We start from the raw sequence: 13,773 nt of genomic DNA, 5'->3' as shown, positions 1-13,773 counted from the left end.
CGTCACCATTGACTTATGCATTGAGATCATTTTTTTTTTTCATTTGTATGACCGGCCACAAAACTGCATGCTGGGATGGAAGACGTCCTGATGTATCCGGAATGGATCTCTGTCCATTCAGAATGCATGAGGGCTAAATGGAAAGGTTTTTTTCCGGTACTGAGATCCTCTGCTGGATCTCAATACCAAAAAAACAACAGCCTTAGGCCGAGTTCACACGAACGTGTGTGACCCGTGCCTGTGCTGCAGCCCGCAAATAGCGGGCCGCAATGCACGATCGCTGGCCGTAGGTCTGCCGCATCGGATCGCGGACCCATTCACTTTAATGGGTCCGCGATCCGGCCGTTCCGCTAAAAGATAGGACTTGTTCTATCTTTTTGCGGAACGGAAGTACGGGACGTAACCCCACGGAGGCACTCGTAGTGCTTCCGAGGAGTCCCGTCCAGTGCGGCCGTTCTGCGATTCCGGATTTGCGGACCCATTAAAGTGAATGGGTCCGCATCCGTGATGCGGAATTCACACGGAACTGTGGCCGTGTATTGCGGCCCGCGATTTGCGGGCCGCAATACGGCCACGGATCACACGCGTTCGTGTGAACTTAGGCCTCTTTCACACTTGCGTTGTTGGGATCCGGCATGCACTTCCGTTGCCGGAGGTGCCTGCCGGATCCGTAACAACGCAAGTGTACTGAAAGCATTTGAAGACGGAACCGTCTTCCAAATGCGTTCAGTGTTACTATGGCACCCAGGACGCTATTAAAGTCCTGGTTGCCATAGTAGGAGCGGGGAGCGGGGGAGCGGTATACTTACAGTCCGTGCGGCTCCCCGGGCGCTCCAGAATGACGTCAGAGCGCCCCATGCGCATGGATGACGTGATCCATGTGATCACGTGATCCATGCGCTTGGGGCGCCCTGACGTCACTCTGGAGCGCCCGGGGAGCCGCACGGACGGTAAGTATGCTGCTCCCCTGCTCCCCGCTACACTTACCATGGCTGTCAGGACTTTAGCGTCCCGGCAGCCATGGTAACCACTCTGAAAAAGCTAAACGTCGGGTCCGGCAATGCGCCGAAACGACGTTTAGCTTAAGGCCGGATCCGGATCAATGCCTTTCAATGGGCATTGATCCCGGATCCGGCCTTGCGGCAAGTCTTCAGGATTTTTGGCCGGAGCAAAAAGCGCAGCATGCTGCGGTATTTTCTCCGGCCAAAAAACGTTCCGTACCGGAACTGAAGACATCCTGATGCATCCTGAACGGATTACTCTCCATTCAGAATGCATTAGGATAATCCTGATCAGTATTCTTCCGGCATAGAGTCCCGACGACGGAACTCTATGCCGGAAGACAATAACGCAAGTGTGAAAGAGCCCTTAGCCTTAGGGCTCCTGCACACAACCGTATGGCTTTTTCAGTGTTTTGCGGGCAGTTTCCAATAGATGGTTTCGCAAAAACGGAACGGATACGGAAGACATACGGAGTACATTCCGTATGTGTTCCGTTTTTTTTGAGGACCCATTGACTTGAATGGAGCCACGGAACGTGATTTGCGGGCAATAATAGGACATGTTCTATCTTTTTGCATTGCGTTTTGCATAGTGAAAAAACGGATCCGTCCCCATTGACTTACATTGTGTGTCAGGACGGATCCGTTTGCCTCCGTATCGTCAGGCGGACACCAAAACGCTGCAAGCAGTGTTTTGGTGTCTGCCTCCAGAGTGGAATGGAGGCGATACGGAGCCAAACTGATGCATTCTGAGCGGATCCTTAACAATTCAGAATGCATTAGGGCAAAACTGATCCGTTTTGGACCGCGTGTAAGAGACCTGAACGGATCTCACAAATGGAAACCAGAAACGGCAGTGTGAAAGTAGCCTAAGGGGTATAAAATAGCTGTCTCCGGACATGTCTGTTTCAGTAGCTACTTACATTCCCCATGTAATAACAGTTCCAGAGATTGTGTTCACATAAGGGCTCATGCACACGACCGTTGTAGTTTTGCGGTCAGTTTTTAACGGATCCGTTGTTCCGTATCTGAGGTGTTTTTTTTCTGTTTTGTGGCCGCATCCGTTCCATTATGCAACAAAACATATCCGTATGGTTTCCGTATGCAATCCGTTTTTTTGCGGATGCAAACGGAAACTGGAAAATGGGCATGGATCCGCAAAATACGGATGTGTTCTGTATGCATTCCGTATTTTTTTGTGGACCCATTGATTTTAATGGAGCCACAGACCGTGATTTGCGGACAATAAAAGGACATGCACTACTTTTTGGGGGAACGGCCAAGCCGACATACGGAAACGCAAAAAAAAAAAAATTCATTTACTGCAGCACTCACCTCCAGTTTTTTAAAGGTGTCACGGACTGTACTGGTCTAGACGCAGCCAGGTGAGCAATCCAGGAATAGTAACAAAAAAAGTCCAGCTCCTTATCCTTAGGCTACATGCACACGACCGTATGTTGTTTGCGGTCCGCAAATTGCGGATCCGCAAAAAAAAGGATGACGTTCCGTATGGCAACCGTTTTTTTTGCGGATCTGTTTTTTTTGTGGATCCATTGTAATAATGCCTATCCTTGTCCGCAAACTAGAAAAAAATAGGACATGCACTATTTTTTTTGCGGAGCAACGGAACGGACATACTGATGCAGACAGCACACGGTGTGCTGTCCGCGTTTTTTGCGGACCTATTGAAATGAATGGGTCCGCATCCTATCCGCAAAAAAAACGGAACGGACACGGAAACAAAATACGGTCGTGTGCATGAGGCCTTAAAAACCAATGCTTTATTCTTTCACATATTCAATTAAAAACCATGTGTACAAACGGAGAAACTGTAGCACAATGTGACGCGTTTCGGGCCACTTGCTTATGGGCCCCTCATCCAGACAATCTGGATGAAGGGCCCATACGCAAGCAGCCCAAAACGCGTCACATTGTGCTACAGTTTCTCCGTTTGTACACATGGTTTTTAATTGAATATGTGAAAGAATAAAGCATTGGTTTTTTAGGATAAGGAGCTGGACGTTTTTGTTTTTTTTTACATACGGAAACGGAATGCAAACTGAGTCATTTCCGTTGTTTTTGCGGACCGCATAAGGTCCACAAAAAAACCTGAACGGACACAGAAAGAAAATACGTTCGTGTTCATGAGCCCTAACTCTATGTTGTGCCATTCCCTTAATAGAATGGCCCACTTGCTCTTACTGGTTTAGGGTGTGTCCTCCACTGGCAGCACTGATTGTACTGTGCAGGAACCCCCCCCCCCCCCCCCCCAACTAGTAAGACCCATTTGGCAATTTGTTCATAAACTTCTAGTAGGAATAATACAGGAACAGCACAGCATAGAGTTCTAAGATTAGATGCTCAAGAATTCTCAGGTCATGTGGAACACAATTACTGGTTATATACTACAGCAGATGTGTCACAAGTAGTGACAGGTCCTCTATAAAGTCCAGTTCACATGACAGGAAACACTGAAAAAAATCAGAGCAGAATCGATGCTGATTATCTGCACAGTTTTGGAACAATTTTTGGCGCGTTTTTTTTTTTTCCAGCTTGAATCGATTCTGCTACAAGATGAAAAAAAAGCAAGTTGAAATAAATGGGAGGCTTTTTAGAGGCGTCAGGAAATACCCACACGCTGTAAAAGAAAAAAAAAATAATCATACATTTTAAATCTGCAGCATTTTTAAGTTAAATTTGAACGGATATTTAATACAGATTTGCAGCGGATTTCACCCTTTGCAATTCATAGAGCAAATCTGTATGAAAAAGACTCGGTGGTGGAAATTCCGCCCCATGAATATTTATTCTTAGGGCTCGTGCACACGACCGTATGGCTTCTTCAGTGTTTTGTGGCCCGTTTTTTACGAATCCGTTGTTCCGTAGGCCATATACAGTATACAGTAATTACATAGAAAAAATTGGGCTGGGCATAACATTTTCAATAGATGGTTCCGCAAAAAGGGAACAGATACGGAAGACATGCGGATGCATTTCCGTATGTGTTCCGTTTTTTTTGCTGACCCATTGACTTGAATGGAGCCAAGCACCGTGATTTGCGGACAAGAATAGGACATGTTCTATCTTTTCACGGTACGGAAATACTGAAACGGAATGCACACGGAGAATGGTTCAGTATATGTACCGCATACTGAACAAAAAAAACGGCCAGTATACTGAACGCATGAGCCCTTAGGCCTCTTTCATGCGGTAAGTATTTTTGCATCAGTTTTTGGCCTCATGCACACGACCGTAGGTATTTTGCAGTCTGCAAAAAACGGATCCGCAAAAAACCACGGAAGACATCCCTGTGCATTCCGCATTTTGTGGAACGGAACAGCTGGCCCCTAATAGAACAGTCCTATCCTTGTCCGTAATGCGGACAATAATAGGACATGTTCTATTTTTTTGCGGAACGGAAATACGGAAACGGAAACTTCAGGTTTTTTTGCGGACCCATTGAAATTAATGGTTCCGTATACGGTCCGCAAAAAAAACGGAAAGACACACGGAAACAAAAATGGAAACGGATCACGGAACAGCTTTTTGCGGACCGCAAAAAAATACTGTCGTGTGCATGAGGCCTTAAGGAGAGTTAAATTATTTTTTATTTTTTTTTAACCCCTCCAGCGCTGTTTTACTATGCATTCTGTATTCAGAATGCTATTATTTTCCCTTATAACCATGTTATAAGGAAAAATAATAATGATCGGGTCTCCATCCCGATCGTCTCCTAGCAACCGTGTGTGAAAATCGCACCGCATCCACACTTGCTTGCGGATGCTTGCAATTTTCACGCAGCCCCATTCACTTCTATGGGGCCTGTGTTGTGTGGAAAACGCACTAAGGGTCCATTCACACACCCGTGTGTGTTTTGCAGATCCACGGATCCGCAAAACACGGACAGCGGCAATGTGCGTTCTGCATTTTGCGGACCGCACATTGCCGGCACTAAGAGAATATGCCTACTCTTGTCCGCTATTGCGGACAAGAATAGGACATGTTCTATTTTTTTCAGGATCGGAATTCCGGATCGGGCCGCACGTCGTGCAGCCCCATAGAAATGTATCGGTTTGCAATTCCGTTCCGCAAAATGCGGAATGGAATTGCGAATGTGTGAATGGAGCCTAAGAGGAACATGCTGGGATTTTCACACAACGCACAAGTGATGCGTGAAAATCACCGCTCATCTGCGCAGCCCCATAGAAATGAATGGGTCCGGATTCAGTGTGGGTGCAATGCGTTCCCCTCACGCATTGCACCCGCGCGGAAATCTCGCCCGTGTGAAAGGGGCCTGTAGGTTTCACTGCTGGTTTTGACTTACAAATACTAGGGTACTAGGATGTGGAAAAATCGCAGTGTAGTACAGAACCAGCAATGTGTATGCGAATAAACAAATCTCATGTACCCTTTGTAGATTTTTTTTTCTGGGCGGAAATTTACGGATTTCCAAATCCGCAGCATGTCAATTATCTTTGTGTTTAACCATTTTTTAAAATGAAGGGTGAGATTTGCCGCAAAACCGCATCTAATACGCACCAAAAACTTGCGGGTTTTAATGCAGTTTGGGTGTGGAAACTCCCAGAAATCCGCGGATCTTCTGCACAACCAACCGCTCCCGTGTGCAGAACCTTTAGGCCTCTTTCACACGAGCGAGTCCATTGCCGGAATCGCGCTCTGTGTGTGAGTGTGATCCTCTGCTCTGGACTTGCAGGAGCGCACGGCATTATCATGATTTATAATGCTATGCGTCTCTGCTTGACCTTATTTCTACAGAATCATACCGACAGCTTTATGTCACTATGATTCTGTGGAAAAAAAAGGCCACGCAGGGACACATAGCATTATAAATCATGATAACGCCGTGCGCTCCTGCAAGTCCAGAGCGGAGGATCACACTCACACACGGAGCGCGATTCCCGCTCGTGTGAAACAGCCCTTACAGTTCTCAACCAGCCATTTTTCCCCAGTCCGAAGGAGGACAATTTATGCAAATGGCGCGTGCGAGTGTGTCCGGGACGGCAAATCAAACACTTGAGACAAACAGGACTGATGGATCCAAGAGGTATAAATCATTGAAGGCAAATACGAGGAGGCGGCCTCCGAGTAAATACTGTTTATCTGACCTCTCCTCCCACATATAAAACTTTATCTGTCAGCCGCAGGCACCGCCATATAAGCCATCAAGGAACCAAAAGGCTTGACGAGTGGCTTTATGAGGTAAATGAGGGAGAAGTGTGCTTGGTCCAGATAGCATGGATCCTGACAACAATACGGCTAAAGAGTGCTGTAAATCAGGCTTGTATCAGGCGTTCTGCAGTTCCGTGGGCTACGCGTCATGGCTTCATATTTGTCGGTGGATAGAAAAAAGCAGCGTTACGCTGTACTGACCATCGCAACCCATCAGGAACCAGATAGGAACACAAGTGGGAAAAGGGACCCATAGACTTAGTGCTTCGATTGTTCGACATTTTCAGCATCTCTATTTTCAGTATTCTTGCTTACCTTAAATAATTCTCTGTGAGCTGAACACAGCAGTTTGTTACAATGGATCAGTGCAGGTAAAAATAAACTAATGGCGAGTTCGCGTCACAGAAGAACAGAAAAATGAAGAGAAACGGATTCCGTATTTTAAGCATCTTTTATGCTCAGTCTGATTCACACACCAGTGTACGTGTGCTGTACATGTTCTCCACGGACAGCACACGTACCCATTCATTTTAATGTTTGTATTCACACATGAAGTTTTTTACCGCCGTCCGTGAGTCCGTGTTTTTTATCACGGATGCATGCTCTATTTTGTTTACGGATCTATCACGCCCCTTATAGTCTAGGGGGTACGTGAAAACCACGGATGCAACACAGATGCCATCCGCGTTTCTCGGATTATCAGGCAGAGATGCTTTGAAAATAATTATTTTTCAGCTGTGCAGCGTCCGTGAAACACGGATGACACACGGACCGCATACAGATCTATCACGGACAACCTTCTCACAGATTTAAGCACGGATGTGTGAGTGAGTCTTTATGCATATGCATTTTCGTCTGAGATCCGTTATTTTAGATGGGAAAAAAAAAATTGTGCGTGCACGACAGATCAGAAGAACGGAAAAATAAACGGTGATGTGAATTCGCCCTTAGTTGTAAATCTGTGTCGCTATACCAAGTAGTTCACTCTCCCTCTGTCTGACATATTGTCTTGTGCGGGGACCCCTCAGAGACCCTCAGAAATGTAGCGGATCCACATGAGGATTAGCCCTATTGTTGTCAACGGGGTCAATCCTCACATTTCATGTCATTTATTTTCACTGTGGATGGGATGGCAGAACCCCATTCAAATGCATGGGGCACAGATTGTAATTCCACTGCGCGAACGGAACCTGTCAGTAGGTTCTTGTACACTAAACCACCGCACACTGTGGTTCATCTACGCAGTGTTCACGCGCTGGATGCCGCTGTGTATTTAACCTCTGACAAACAGGTCATGCTGTGAATAATATAAGTGAACTGAGGGCCCTGATAATCCTTCATTACACATCTGCATCATGCTCACGATCCTGTAACACTTCTACACTTATGGGCCCTAAGGTGTCATACACATATAAAAGCTGTTTGTGTGGCATTCTCCGCTAAAAGCAATGCTTTCATAGTTCAGCATCCAAAGGACAACGTCACAAATGTCATATAAAGCTCTTATTTTACCGGTCGATTCCTGCACAATTCTGTCCACCTCTGCTGTGATTGTTGTGCAGACACCAAAGTTCACAAGCAACCGTTTACAACAATGCTGTTACTGACGGCATCTGTAGAGGATCCCATATGTATTCTAGTGCAGCCTATGAAACGCGTGAGGACCGTATAAAATTTTAAATAAACCACATAGGCCAGAACCCTTAACAAGCTAAGCCTCCGAGTTACTAAACATCCCCCTGCCATACTGTTTATATAGGGTCACAAATAATAGGGCTATAGAAGGTGACATGGTGGAGAGAGCTCCTGGTTACCTGTTTCTAGGAGGTAGACTGGGGGTATAATCATCAGTAAAAATAATGGCGGCAGCAGCTGGTGCGTCCTCATCCTGTCATACCGGTCCGGACCTGCACTTGGCGTGTAATAGCTGCGAGGCTCTCTCGCAGTCCCAGACAGTTACTTGAGTGAAGTTCTTTCCTCCTTTTGCTACAATTGCCCCCTCACAGTCGCTTTTGTCCTGAAGTCTCAGCCTCTTTGTTCTTTGGATTTGTGTCTTTTCGTATCCATGACGACTATGATAGTTTGATGGAGAAGGGGGTGAGAGGGCTGTGATGGTCAACGGCCTGCCCTATTCATCCGCTCGTGTTTTATCATTTATTGCACAACGTGGTTATGAACAATCCCTTCCTGGCAATGTATTAATAGCACTTTATTAGTTAAAACCTTACACACTGCCTTCTATATACAAGAATATAACTACTATAATACTGCCTCCCATATACAAGAATATAACTATTATAATACTGCTGTGTACAAAAATATAACTCCTATAATATTGCTCCTATGTACAAAAATATAACTACTATAATACTGCTCCTATGTACAAGAATATAACTACTATAATACTGCCTCCTATGTACAAGAATATAACTACTATAATACTGCCTCCTATGTACAAGAATATAACTACTATAATACTACCTCCTATGTACAAGAATATAACTACTATAATACTGCTTCCTATGTACAAGAATATAACTACTATAATACTGCCTCCTGTGTACAAAAATATAACTACTATAATACTGCTCCTATGTACAGGAATATAACTACTATAATACTGCTCCTATGTACAAGAATATAACTACTATAATACTGCCTCCTCTGTACAAGAATATAACTACTATGATACTGCCTCCTATGTACAAGAATATAACTACTATAATACTGCCTCCTCTGTACAAGAATATAACTACTATGATACTGCCTCCTATGTACAAGAATATAACTACTATAATACTGCCTCCTATGTACAAGAATATAACTACTATAATACTGCTGTGTACAAAAATATAACTCCTATAATACTGCTCCTATGTACAAAAATATAACTACTATAATACTGCTCCTATGTACAAGAATATAACTACTATAATACTGCTCCTATGTACAAGAATATAACTACTATAATACTGCCTCCTATGTACAAGAATATAACTACTATAATACTGCCTCCTATGTACAAGAATATAACTACTATACTACTGCTTCTATGTACAAGAATATAACTACTATAATATTGCCCCTATTATGTACAAGAATATAACTACTATAATATTGCCCCTATGTACAAGAATATAACTACTATAATACTGCTTCCCATGTACAAGAATATAACTACTATAATACTGCCCCTGTGTATAAGAACATAACTACTATGATACTGCTCCTATGTACAAGATTCTAACTACTATATTACTGCCTCCTATGTACAAGAATATAACTACTATAATACTGCCCCTATGTACAAGAATATAACTACTATAATGTTGCCCCTATGTACAAGAATATGACTACTATAATACTGCTCCTATGTACATGAATATAACTACTATAATACTGCTCCTATGTACAAGAATATAACTACTATAATACTGCATCCCATGTACAAGAATGCAACTACTATAATACTGCTCCTATGTACAAGATTCTAACTACTATAATACTGCCTCCTATGTACAAGAATATAACTGCTATAATACTGCTCCTATGTACAAGAATATAACTACTATAATACTGCCCCTATGTACAAGAATATAACTACTATAATACTGCTTCCCATGTACAAGAATATAACTACTATGATACTGCTTCCTATGTACAAGATTCTAACTACTATAATACTGCCTCCTATGTACAATATACCTACTATAATATTGCCCCTATGTACAAGAATATAACTACTATTCCCGATATTGAAGGCCTTCGGAGAGCTTCCCACACGCACCTCACGGCTGCATTTGCGGACGACCTCCTGATCATGACCACCAACCCTGACAAATCCTTCCCCCGGCTACACTCTATATTTGAAGAATTCGGCTGGGTATCCAATTTCAAGATCAACTATAGCAAATCCCTTGCCTTGAATGTCACCTGTAAACCCGCTCTTGTTGCATCGCTTAAACGCTCCACCCCCTTTGCTTGGGCCACCCGGGACATCACATTTCTGGGAATTCATATTTCTGCAAATCTGAATGACCTTTTCAGCCTTAACTACACCCCTATACTTAATTCTATTAATTCCCACCTACAGTCGGTTAAACTGCCCTTCATCTCTTGGATAGGCAGGAAGAACTACCTCAAGACCTTCATTGTCCCCAAACTCCTATACCTGCTGCAGACACTACCCATATGGCTCCCACGCTCATACTTCACGGAGCTGTGGCGGAGATTCTCCCTTTTCCTCTGGACGAACAAACCATCTAGGATAGCCTACTCCACACTGACGAGGGAAAAGAGGTTTGGAGGCTTCGGCCTTCCCGATGTCCACCTGTATTATACAGCTACGCACCTGAATAGGTGTTTCTCCCTCCTTTCCCGAAGCCCCCCGAACCTATGCACAGCTTTGGAGCGTGACCTCATTACATATAAGGACAATCTCATCCTATGTAGGGTTCGTAGCTGCACGCCCTCACACTCCTTTGTCTCTCCTATTTGGAAAGGCATTCTAGTAGAATGGGCTAAACTCTACAAATCTAAAGATCTCAGATTCCCTAGCCCCTACCTCCCTCTACACCTCCTACAAAACTTAGTACACCCCGAAACCTCTGCCCCCTCAGGGGTTTGGTATAGATGGTCTAACCACACCCTACAGGAGATTATATCCACGGTTGGGGACTTGGCATGGGACGCAATTCAGGCCTTACCTGAGGTTCAAAAGCAATCCTTCCTGGCTCTTGCAGCCTTTCGCAAAGATATTGCGATTTTGAAACTTCCTCCTATCTGCACTGAAGAACCCACCTGGCTGGAAAAGAAACTAGATATGCCGATCCCCCCGAAGAAGCTCCTGTCAACTCTTTACAAGGAGTTACTTTCTTCCACACCTCCAGTACTATCCTTTATACCCGCCTGGGAGTAGGAACTCTCGTACCACCTCTCAGAACCTGAAAAAGCATTCATTCTCTCCAATTCTCATGGATTCAGTCGCTGTATCAAAATTCAGGAAAATTCCTTTAAGTTGCTGACTCGTTGGTACAAAACGCCTGAATTCCTACACAATCTTAACCACGAGATACCCGATCAGTGCTGGTCGTGTGGAACAGAGAAGGGATCCCTATCTCACATATGGTGGTCCTGCAGTCTAATCTGTCCCTTCTGGAAACAGATTGAGAGCCTAATCGGCCAAATTTGCGGCTCTCCTATAAGACTAGACGCACAATTAGTCCTGCTCTGGTGCCCCAACATGTCCCTAACCCCATCTAAGAACAACTTACCAACATTACTTCTTACTGCGGCCCGCCTGCTGATCCCTGTGTTGTGGAAGAACAACTCTGTGCCTACGCTTCTGATGTGGCAAGAGAAAGTCGACCAGATATGCCGTTTTGAAGAACTGGCTCACTGGGAATCTCACACTCGCCCTCGTTTCCTGGACATTTGGAGTTCCTGGAAAGCTTATCGCCACCCGGCGAACTGAGTGACCTCATCACATAATAAACGACACCTCAATTATTGTACCTACACCCCCCCCCTCCCATCCTCCCTTCTTCTCATATGGAATTTCTTCCTCCCTGTTTGTTAGTCTCGTTTGTTTTTGTGTGTTCCCCCTCCTCATAAGTTTTGAATACTGATGTATTTGACTATACTTGTCAGATGCCATCTGCGTATGGCGCTTGTCATATCATTGCACTATTTGACTATACAGGGAGTGCAGAATTATTAGGCAAGTTGTATTTTTGAGGATTAATTTTATTATTGAACAACAACCATGTTCTCAATGAACCCAAAAAACTCAATAATATCAAAGCTGAATATTTTTGGAAGTAGTTTTTAGTTTGTTTTTAGTTTTAGCTATTTTAGGGGGATATCTGTGTGTGCAGGTGACTATTACTGTGCATAATTATTAGGCAACTTAACAAAAAACAAATATATACCCATTTCAATTATTTATTTTTACCAGTGAAACCAATATAACATCTCAACATTCACAAATATACATTTCTGACATTCAAAAACAAAACAAAAACAAATCAGTGACCAATATAGCCACCTTTCTTTGCAAGGACACTCAAAAGCCTGCCATCCATGGATTCTGTCAGTGTTTTGATCTGTTCACCATCAACATTGCGTGCAGCAGCAACCACAGCCTCCCAGACACTGTTCAGAGAGGTGTACTGTTTTCCCTCCTTGTAAATCTCACATTTGATGATGGACCACAGGTTCTCAATGGGGTTCAGATCAGGTGAACAAGGAGGCCATGTCATTAGATTTTCTTCTTTTATACCCTTTCTTGCCAGCCACGCTGTGGAGTACTTGGAAGCGTGTGATGGAGCATTGTCCTGCATGAAAATCATGTTTTTCTTGAAGGATGCAGACTTCTTCCTGTACCACTGCTTGAAGAAGGTGTCTTCCAGAAACTGGCAGTAGGACTGGGAGTTGAGCTTGACTCCATCCTCAACCCGAAAAGGCCCCACAAGCTCATCTTTGATGATACCAGCCCAAACCAGTACTCCACCTCCACCTTGCTGGCCTCTGAGTCGGACTGGAGCTCTCTGCCCTTTACCAATCCAGCCACGGGCCCATCCATCTGGCCCATCAAGACTCACTCTCATTTCATCAGTCCATAAAACCTTAGAAAAATCAGTCTTGAGATATTTCTTGGCCCAGTCTTGACGTTTCAGCTTGTGTGTCTTGTTCAGTGGTGGTCGTCTTTCAGCCTTTCTTACCTTGGCCATGTCTCTGAGTATTGCACACCTTGTGCTTTTGGGCACTCCAGTGATGTTGCAGCTCTGAAATATGGCCAAACTGGTGGCAAGTGGCATCTTGGCAGCTGCACGCTTGACTTTTCTCAGTTCATGGGCAGTTATTTTGCGCCTTGGTTTTTCCACACGCTTCTTGCGACCCTGTTGACTATTTTGAATGAAACGCTTGATTGTTCGATGATCACGCTTCAAAAGCTTTGCAATTTTAAGAGTGCTGCATCCCTCTGCAAGATATCTCACTATTTTAGACTTTTCTGAGCCTGTCAAGTCCTTCTTTTGACCCATTTTGCCAAAGGAAAGGAAGTTGCCTAATAATTATGCACACCTAATATAGGGTGTTGATGTCATTAGACCACACCCCTTCTCATTACAGAGATGCACATCACCTAATATGCTTAATTGGTAGTAGGCTTTCGAGCCTATACAGCTTGGAGTAAGACAACATGCATAAAGAGGATGATGTGGTCAAAATACTCATTTGCCTAATAATTCTGCACTCCCTGTATGCTTTCTCAATAAAAAGAGATTTGGTTAAGAATATAACTACTATAATACTGTTCCTATTTTCAAGAATATAACTACTATAATACTTCTCCTATATACAAGAATATATCTAACATAATACTGCTCCTATGTACAAGAATATAACTACAATAATACTGCCTCCTATGTACAAGAATATAACTACTATAATACTGCTCTTATGTACAGGAATAACAAAAATGTATTTATTTGAAATTTTATTTTTCTGTAGTCTGTAAGCAGCACAGCCACAAATGGGTTAAAGCCCCATATGTACAACAAGACAATGACAGGTCACGAAG

This window comes from Bufo bufo, chromosome 1, assembly GCF_905171765.1.
Source record: "Bufo bufo chromosome 1, aBufBuf1.1, whole genome shotgun sequence".
Classification (NCBI taxonomy): Eukaryota; Metazoa; Chordata; class Amphibia; order Anura; family Bufonidae; genus Bufo; species Bufo bufo.
This window is presented reverse-complemented; position numbering follows the sequence as displayed.